We start from the raw sequence: 8,720 nt of genomic DNA, 5'->3' as shown, positions 1-8,720 counted from the left end.
ACTGTGAGGATGGACAGGGTGTAGGAGACAGTGAGGATGGAGAGGGTGTAGGAGACAGTGAGGATGGAGAGGGTGTAGGAGACTGTGAGGATGGAGAGGGTGTAGGAGACAGTGAGGATGGAGAGGGTGTAGGAGACAGTGAGGATGGAGAGGGTGTAGGAGACAGTGAGGATGGAGAGGGTGTAGGAGACAGTGAGGATGGAGAGGGTGTAGGAGACAGTGAGGATGGAGAGGGTGTAGGAGACAGTGAGGATGGAGAGGGTGTAGGAGACTGTGGATGGAGAGGGTTTAGAAGACAGTGAGGCTGGAGAGGGTGTAGGAGACAGTGAGGATGGAGAGGGTGTAGGAGACAGTGAGGATGGAGAGGGTGTAGGAGACAGTGAGACTGGAGAGGGTGTAGGAGACAGTGAGACTGGAGAGGGTGTAGGAGACAGTGAGGCTGGAGAGGGTGTAGGAGACAGTGAGGATGGAGAGGGTGTAGGAGACAGTGAGGATGGAGAGGGTGTAGGAGACAGTGAGGATGGAGAGGGTGTAGGAGACAGTGAGTCTGGAGAGGGTGTAGGAGACAGTGAGGATGGAGAGGGTGTAGGAGACAGTGAGGATGGAGAGGGTGTAGGAGACAGTGAGGATGGAGAGGGTGTAGGAGACAGTGAGATGGAGAGGGTGTAGGAGACAGTGAGGATGGAGAGGGTGTAGGAGACAGTGAGGCTGGAGAGGGTGTAGGAGACAGTGAGGATGGAGAGGGTGTAGGAGAGGGTGTAGGAGACAGTGAGGATGGAGAGGGTGTAGGAGACAGTGAGGATGGAGAGGGTGTAGGAGACAGTGAGGATGGAGAGGGTGTAGGAGACAGTGAGGATGGAGAGGGTGTAGGAGACAGTGAGGATGGAGAGGGTGTAGGAGACAGTGAGGATGGAGAGGGTGTAGGAGACAGTGAGGATGGAGAGGGTGTAGGAGACAGTGAGGCTGGAGAGGGTGTAGGAGACAGTGAGGATGGAGAGGGTGTAGGAGACAGTGAGGATGGAGAGGGTGTAGGAGACAGTGAGGATGGAGAGGGTGTAGGAGACAGTGAGGATGGAGAGGGTGTAGGAGACAGTGAGGATGGAGAGGGTGTAGGAGACAGTGAGGATGGAGAGGGTGTAGGAGACAGTGAGGATGGAGAGGGTGTAGGAGACAGTGAGGATGGAGAGGGTGTAGGAGACTGTGAGGATGGAGAGGGTGTAGGAGACAGTGAGGATGGAGAGGGTGTAGGAGACAGTGAGGATGGAGAGGGTGTAGGAGACAGTGAGGACGGAGAGGGTGTAGGAGGCAGTGAGACTGGAGAGGGTGTAGGAGACAGTGAGACTGGAGAGGGTGTAGGAGACAGTGAGACTGGAGAGGGTGTAGGAGACAGTGAGGCTGGAAAGGTGTAGGAGACAGTGAGTCTGGAGAGGGTGTAGGAGACAGTGAGGATGGAGAGGGTGTAGGAGACAGTGAGGATGGAGAGGGTGTAGGAGACAGTGAGGACTGGAGAGGGTGTAGGAGACAGTGAGGCTGGAGAGGGTGTAGGAGACAGGAGATGGACAGGGTGAGGAGACAGTGAGGATGGAGAGGGTGTAGGAGACAGTGAGGATGGAGAGGGTGTAGGAGACAGTGTGGAGAGGGTGAGGAGATGAGGATGGAGAGGGTGTAGGAGACAGTGAGATGGAGAGGGTGTAGGAGACAGTGAGGATGGAGAGGGTGTAGGAGACAGTGAGGCTGGAGAGGGTGTAGGAGACAGTGAGGATGGAGAGGGTGTAGGAGACAGTGAGGATGGAGAGGGTGTAGGAGACAGTGAGGATGGAGAGGGTGTAGGAGACAGTGAGGATGGAGAGGGTGTAGGAGACAGTGAGGATGGAGAGGGTGTAGGAGACAGTGAGGATGGAGAGGGTAGGAGACAGTGAGATGGAGAGTAGGAGACAGTGAGATGGAGTGTAGGAGACAGTGAGGATGGAGAGGGTGTAGGAGACAGTGAGGATGGAGAGGGTGTAGGAGACAGTGAGGATGGAGAGGGTGTAGGAGACAGTGAGGATGGAGAGGGTGTAGGAGACAGTGAGGATGGAGAGAGGTGAGAGGGGAGACAGTGAGGATGGAGAGGGTGTAGGAGACAGTGAGGATGGAGAGGGTGTAGGAGACAGTGAGGATGGAGAGGGTGTAGGAGACAGTGAGGATGGAGAGGGTGTAGGAGACAGTGAGGATGGAGAGGGTGTAGGAGACAGTGAGACTGGAGAGGGTGTAGGAGACAGTGAGGCTGGAGAGCGTGTAGGAGACAGTGAGAATGGAGAGGGTATAGGAGACAGTGAGACTGAAGAGGGTGCAGGAGACCGTGAGGATGGAGATGGTGTAGGAGACAGTGAGCATGGAGAGGGTGTAGGAGACCGTGAGGATGGAGAGGGTGTAGGAGACAGTGAGGATGGAGAGGGTGTAGGAGACAGTGAGGATGGAGAGGGTGTAGGAGACAGTGAGGATGGAGAGGGTGTAGGAGACAGTGAGGATGGAGAGGGTGTAGGAGACAGTGAGGATGGAGAGGGTGTAGGAGACAGTGAGGATGGAGGAGGGCTGGAGAGGGTGTAGGAGACAGTGAGGATGGAGAGGGTGTAGGAGACAGTGAGGATGGAGAGGGTGTAGGAGACAGTGAGGATGGAGAGGGTGTAGGAGACAGTGAGGATGGAGAGGGTGTAGGAGACAGTGAGGCTGGAGAGGGTGTAGGAGACAGTGAGGATGGAGAGGGTGTAGGAGACAGTGAGGATGGGGAGGGTGTAGGAGACAGTGAGGATGGAGAGGATGGAGAGGGGTAGGAGACAGTGAGGATGGAGAGGGTGTAGGAGACAGTGAGGCTGGAGAGGGTGTAGGAGACAGTGAGGATGGAGAGGGTGTAGGAGACAGTGAGGATGGAGAGGGTGTAGGAGACAGTGAGGATGGAGAGGGTGTAGGAGACAGTGAGGATGGAGAGGGTGTAGGAGACAGTGAGGATGGAGAGGGTGTAGGAGACAGTGAGCTGGAGAGGGTGTAGGAGACAGTGAGACTGGAGAGGGTGTAGGAGACAGTGAGGATGGAGAGGGTGTAGGAGACAGTGAGGATGGAGAGGGTGTAGGAGACAGTGAGGCTGGAGGGTGAGGAGACAGTGAGGGAGAGGGTGAGGAGACAGTGAGGCTGGAGAGGGTGTAGGAGACAGTGAGGATGGAGAGTGTGTAGGAGACAGTGAAGATGGAGATGGTGTAGGAGACAGTGGAGATTGAGAGGGTGTAGGAGACAGTGAGGCTGGAGAGGTTGTAGGAGACAGTGAGGATGGAGTGGGTGTAGGAGACAGTGAGACTGGAGAGGGTGTAGGAGACAGTGAGGATGGAGAGGGTGTAGGAGACAGTGAGGATGGAGAGGGTGTAGGAGACAGTGAGGATGGAGAGGGTGTAGGAGACAGTGAGGATGGAGAGGGTGTAGGAGACAGTGAGGATGGAGAGGGTGTAGGAGACAGTGAGACTGGAGAGGGTGTAGGAGACAGTGAGGATGGAGAGGGTGTAGGAGACAGTGAGGATGGAGAGGGTGTAGGAGACAGTGAGGATGGAGAGGGTGTAGGAGACAGTGAGGATGGAGAGGGTGTAGGAGACAGTGAGGATGGAGAGGGTGTAGGAGACAGTGAGGATGGAGAGGGTGTAGGAGACAGTGAGGATGGAGAGGGTGTAGGAGACAGTGAGGATGGAGAGGGTGTAGGAGACAGTGAGGCTGGAGAGGGTGTAGGAGACAGTGAGGATGGAGAGGGTGTAGGAGACAGTGAGGATGGAGAGGGTGTAGGAGACAGTGAGGATGGAGAGGGTGTAGGAGACAGTGAGGACTGGAGAGGGTGTAGGAGACAGTGAGGATGGAGAGGGTGTAGGAGACAGTGAGGATGGAGAGGGTGTAGGAGACAGTGAGGATGGAGAGGGTGTAGGAGACAGTGAGGATGGAGAGGGTGTAGGAGACAGTGAGGATGGAGAGGGTGTAGGAGACAGTGAGGATGGAGAGGGTGTAGGAGACAGTGAGGATGGAGAGGGTGTAGGAGATACAGTGAGGATGGAGAGGGTGTAGGAGACAGTGAGGATGGAGAGGGTGTAGGAGACAGTGAGGATGGAGAGGGAGGGTAGGAGACAGTGAGGATGGAGAGGGTGTAGGAGACAGTGAGGATGGAGAGGGTGTAGGAGACAGTGAGATGGAGAGGGTGTAGGAGACAGTGAGGATGGAGAGGGTGTAGGAGACAGTGAGGATGGAGAGGGTGTAGGAGACAGTGAGGACTGGAGAGGGTGTAGGAGACAGTGAGGATGGAGAGGGTGTAGGAGACAGTGAGGACTGGAGAGGGTGTAGGAGACAGTGAGGATGGAGAGGGTGTAGGAGACAGTGAGACTGGAGAGGGTGTAGGAGACAGTGAGGATGGAGAGGGTGTAGGAGACAGTGAGGATGGAGAGGGTGTAGGAGACAGTGAGGCTGGAGAGGGTGAGGAGACAGTGAGGATGGAAGGGTGTAGGAGACAGTGAGGATGGAGAGGGTGTAGGAGACAGTGAGGATGGAGAGGGTGTAGGAGACAGTGAGGATGGAGAGGGTGTAGGAGACAGTGAGGATGGAGAGGGTGTAGGAGACAGTGAGGATGGAGAGGGTGTAGGAGACAGTGAGGCTGGAGAGGGTGTAGGAGACAGTGAGGATGGAGAGGGTGTAGGAGACAGTGAGGATGGAGAGGGTGTAGGAGACAGTGAGGATGGAGAGGGTGTAGGAGACAGTGAGGATGGAGAGGGTGTAGGAGACAGTGAGACTGGAGAGGGTGTAGGAGACAGTGAGGATGGAGAGGGTGTAGGAGACAGTGAGGATGGAGAGGGTGTAGGAGACAGTGAGGATGGAGAGGGTGTAGGAGACAGTGAGGATGGAGAGGGTGTAGGAGACAGTGAGGATGGAGAGGGTGTAGGAGACAGTGAGGATGGAGAGGGTGTAGGAGACAGTGAGGATGGAGAGGGTGTAGGAGACAGTGAGGATGGAGAGGGTGTAGGAGACTGTGAGGATGGAGAGGGTGTAGGAGACAGTGAGGATGGAGAGGGTGTAGGAGACAGTGAGGCTGGAGGGTTTGTAGGAGACAGTGAGGCTGGAGGGGGTGTAGGAGACAGTGAGGCTGGAGAGGGTGTAGGAGACAGTGAGGATGGAGAGGGTGTAGGAGACAGTGAGGATGGAGAGGGTGTAGGAGACAGTGAGGATGGAGAGGGTGTAGGAGACAGTGAGATGGAGAGGGTGTAGGAGACAGTGAGACTGGAGAGGGTGTAGGAGACAGTGAGACTGGAGAGGGTGTAGGAGACAGTGAGGCTGGAAAGGTGTAGGAGACAGTGAGTCTGGAAAGGGTGTAGGAGACAGTGAGGATGGAGAGGGTGTAGGAGACAGTGAGGATGGAGAGGGTGTAGGAGACAGTGAGGATGGAGAGGGTGTAGGAGACAGTGAGGATGGAGAGGGTGTAGGAGACAGTGAGTCTGGAAAGGGTGTAGGAGACAGTGAGGATGGAGAGGGTGTAGGAGGTGAGGATGGAGACAGTAGGAGAGATGGAGAGGGTGTAGGAGACGGTGAGAATGGAAAGGGTGTAGGAGACAGTGAGTTTGGAGAGGGTGTAGGAGACAGTGAGGATGGAGAGGGTGTAGGAGACAGTGAGGCTGGAGAGGGTGTAGGAGACAGTGAGGATGGAGAGGGTGTAGGAGACAGTGAGGATGGAGAGGGTGTAGGAGACAGTGAGGATGGAGAGGGTGTAGGAGACAGTGAGGATGGAGAGGGTGTAGGAGACAGTGAGATGGAGAGGGTGTAGGAGACAGTGAGGATGGAGAGGGTGTAGGAGACAGTGAGGATGGAGAGGGTGTAGGAGACAGTGAGGACTGGAGAGGGTGTAGGAGACAGTGAGGATGGAGAGGGTGTAGGAGACAGTGAGGATGGAGAGGGTGTAGGAGACAGTGAGGATGGAGAGGGTGTAGGAGACAGTGAGGATGGAGAGGGTGTAGGAGACAGTGAGGATGGAGAGGGTGTAGGAGACAGTGAGGATGGAGAGGGTGTAGGAGACAGTGAGGATGGAGAGGGTGTAGGAGACAGTGAGGATGGAGAGGGTGTAGGAGACAGTGAGGATGGAGAGGGTGTAGGAGACAGTGAGGATGGAGAGGGTGTAGGAGACAGTGAGGATGGAGAGGGTGTAGGAGACAGTGAGGACTGGAGAGGGTGTAGGAGACAGTGAGGATGGAGAGGGTGTAGGAGACAGTGAGGATGGAGAGGGTGTAGGAGACAGTGAGATGGAGAGGGTGAGGAGACAGTGAGGATGGAAGAGGGTGTAGGAGACAGTGAGGATGGAGAGGGTGTAGGAGACAGTGAGGATGGAGGGTGTAGGAGACAGTGAGGATGGAGAGGGTGTAGGAGACAGTGAGGATGGAGAGGGTGTAGGAGACAGTGAGGATGGAGAGGGTGTAGGAGACAGTGAGGATGGAGAGGGTGTAGGAGACAGTGAGGATGGAGAGGGTGTAGGAGACAGTGAGACTGGAGAGGGTGTAGGAGACTGTGAGGATGGACAGGGTGTAGGAGACAGTGAGGATGGAGAGGGTGTAGGAGACAGTGAGGATGGAGAGGGTGTAGGAGACTGTGAGGATGGAGAGGGTGTAGGAGACAGTGAGGATGGAGAGGGTGTAGGAGACAGTGAGGATGGAGAGGGTGTAGGAGACAGTGAGGATGGAGAGGGTGTAGGAGACAGTGGAGGATAGGGAGAGGGTGAGAGGAGACAGTGAGATGGAGAGGGGTTAGAGGAGACAGTGAGGATGGAGAGGGTGTAGGAGACAGTGAGGATGGAGAGGGTGTAGGAGACAGTGAGGATGGAGAGGGTGTAGGAGACAGTGAGGATGGAGAGGGTGTAGGAGACAGTGAGGATGGAGAGGGTGTAGGAGACAGTGAGATGGAGAGGGTGTAGGAGACAGTGAGGATGGAGAGGGTGTAGGAGACAGTGAGGATGGAGAGGGTGTAGGAGACAGTGAGGATGGAGAGGGTGTAGGAGACAGTGAGGATGGAGAGGGTGTAGGAGACTGTGAGGATGGAGAGGGTGTAGGAGACAGTGAGGATGGAGAGGGTGTAGGAGACAGTGAGGCTGGAGGGTTTGTAGGAGACAGTGAGGCTGGAGGGGGTGTAGGAGACAGTGAGGATGGAGAGGGTGTAGGAGACTGTGAGGATGGAGAGGGTGTAGGAGACAGTGAGGCTGGAGAGGGTGTAGGAGACAGTGAGGATGGAGAGGGTGTAGGAGACAGTGAGGATGGAGAGGGTGTAGGAGACAGTGAGGATGGAGAGGGTGTAGGAGACAGTGAGGATGGAGAGGGTGTAGGAGACAGTGAGGATGGAGAGGGTGTAGGAGACAGTGAGGATGGAGAGGGTGTAGGAGACAGTGAGGATGGAGAGGGTGTAGGAGACAGTGAGGATGGAGAGGGTGTAGGAGACAGTGAGGATGGAGAGGGTGTAGGAGACAGTGAGGATGGAGAGGGTGTAGGAGACAGTGAGGATGGAGAGGGTGTAGGAGACAGTGAGGATGGAGAGGGTGTAGGAGACAGTGAGGCTGGAGAGGGTGTAGGAGACAGTGAGGATGGAGAGGGTGTAGGAGACAGTGAGGATGGAGAGGGTGTAGGAGACAGTGAGGATGGAGAGGGTGTAGGAGACAGTGAGGATGGAGAGGGTGTAGGAGACAGTGAGGATGGAGAGGGTGTAGGAGACAGTGAGGATGGAGAGGGTGTAGGAGACAGTGAGGATGGAGAGGGTGTAGGAGGCAGTGAGAATGGAGAGGGTGTAGGAGACAGTGAGACTGGAGAGGGTGTAGGAGACAGTGAGACTGGAGAGGGTGTAGGAGACAGTGAGGCTGGAGAGGGTGTAGGAGACAGTGAGGCTGGAGGGTTTGTAGGAGACAGTGAGGCTGGAGGGGGTGTAGGAGACAGTGAGGATGGAGAGGGTGTAGGAGACTGTGAGGATGGACAGGGTGTAGGAGACAGTGAGGATGGAGAGGGTGTAGGAGACAGTGAGGATGGAGAGGGTGTAGGAGACAGTGAGGCTGGAGAGGGTGTAGGAGACAGTGAGGATGGAGAGGGTTTAGGAGACAGTGAGGTGGAAAGGGTGAGGAGACAGTGAGGATGGAGAGGGTGTAGGAGACAGTGAGGATGGAGAGGGTGTAGGAGACAGTGAGGATGGAGAGGGTGTAGGAGACAGTGAGGATGGAGAGGGTGTAGGAGACAGTGAGGATGGAGAGGGTGTAGGAGACAGTGAGGATGGAGAGGTGTAGGAGACAGTGAGGATGGAGAGGGTGTAGGAGACAGTGAGGATGGAGAGGGTGTAGGAGACAGTGAGGATGGAGAGGGTGTAGGAGACAGTGAGGATGGAGAGGGTGTAGGAGACAGTGAGGATGGAGAGGGTGTAGGAGACAGTGAGGATGGAGAGGGTGTAGGAGACAGTGAGGATGGAGAGGGTGTAGGAGACAGTGAGGATGGAGAGGGTGTAGGAGACAGTGAGGATGGAGAGGGTGTAGGAGACAGTGAGGATGGAGAGGGTGTAGGAGACAGTGAGGATGGAGAGGGTGTAGGAGACAGTGAGACTGGAGAGGGTGTAGGAGACAGTGAGGATGGAGAGGGTGTAGGAGACAGTGAGGATGGAGAGGGTGTAGGAGACAGTGAGGATGGAGAGGGTGTAGGAGACAGTGAGGA

General features: G+C 55.8%; 1 pseudogene; it reads right to left on the bottom strand.

Annotated features, from left to right (window-relative positions):
- Positions 1-506: 506 nt before the first annotated feature.
- Positions 507-1,294, bottom strand: LOC135574617 (uncharacterized; annotated as a pseudogene).
- Positions 1,295-8,720: the final 7,426 nt, after the last annotated feature.

Source organism: Oncorhynchus nerka, linkage group LG13, assembly GCF_034236695.1.
Source record: "Oncorhynchus nerka isolate Pitt River linkage group LG13, Oner_Uvic_2.0, whole genome shotgun sequence".
In the NCBI taxonomy this organism is placed as follows: Eukaryota; Metazoa; Chordata; class Actinopteri; order Salmoniformes; family Salmonidae; genus Oncorhynchus; species Oncorhynchus nerka.
The sequence above is the reverse complement of the archived record's forward strand: the minus strand, read 5'-3'. Positions and strand labels throughout refer to the sequence as shown.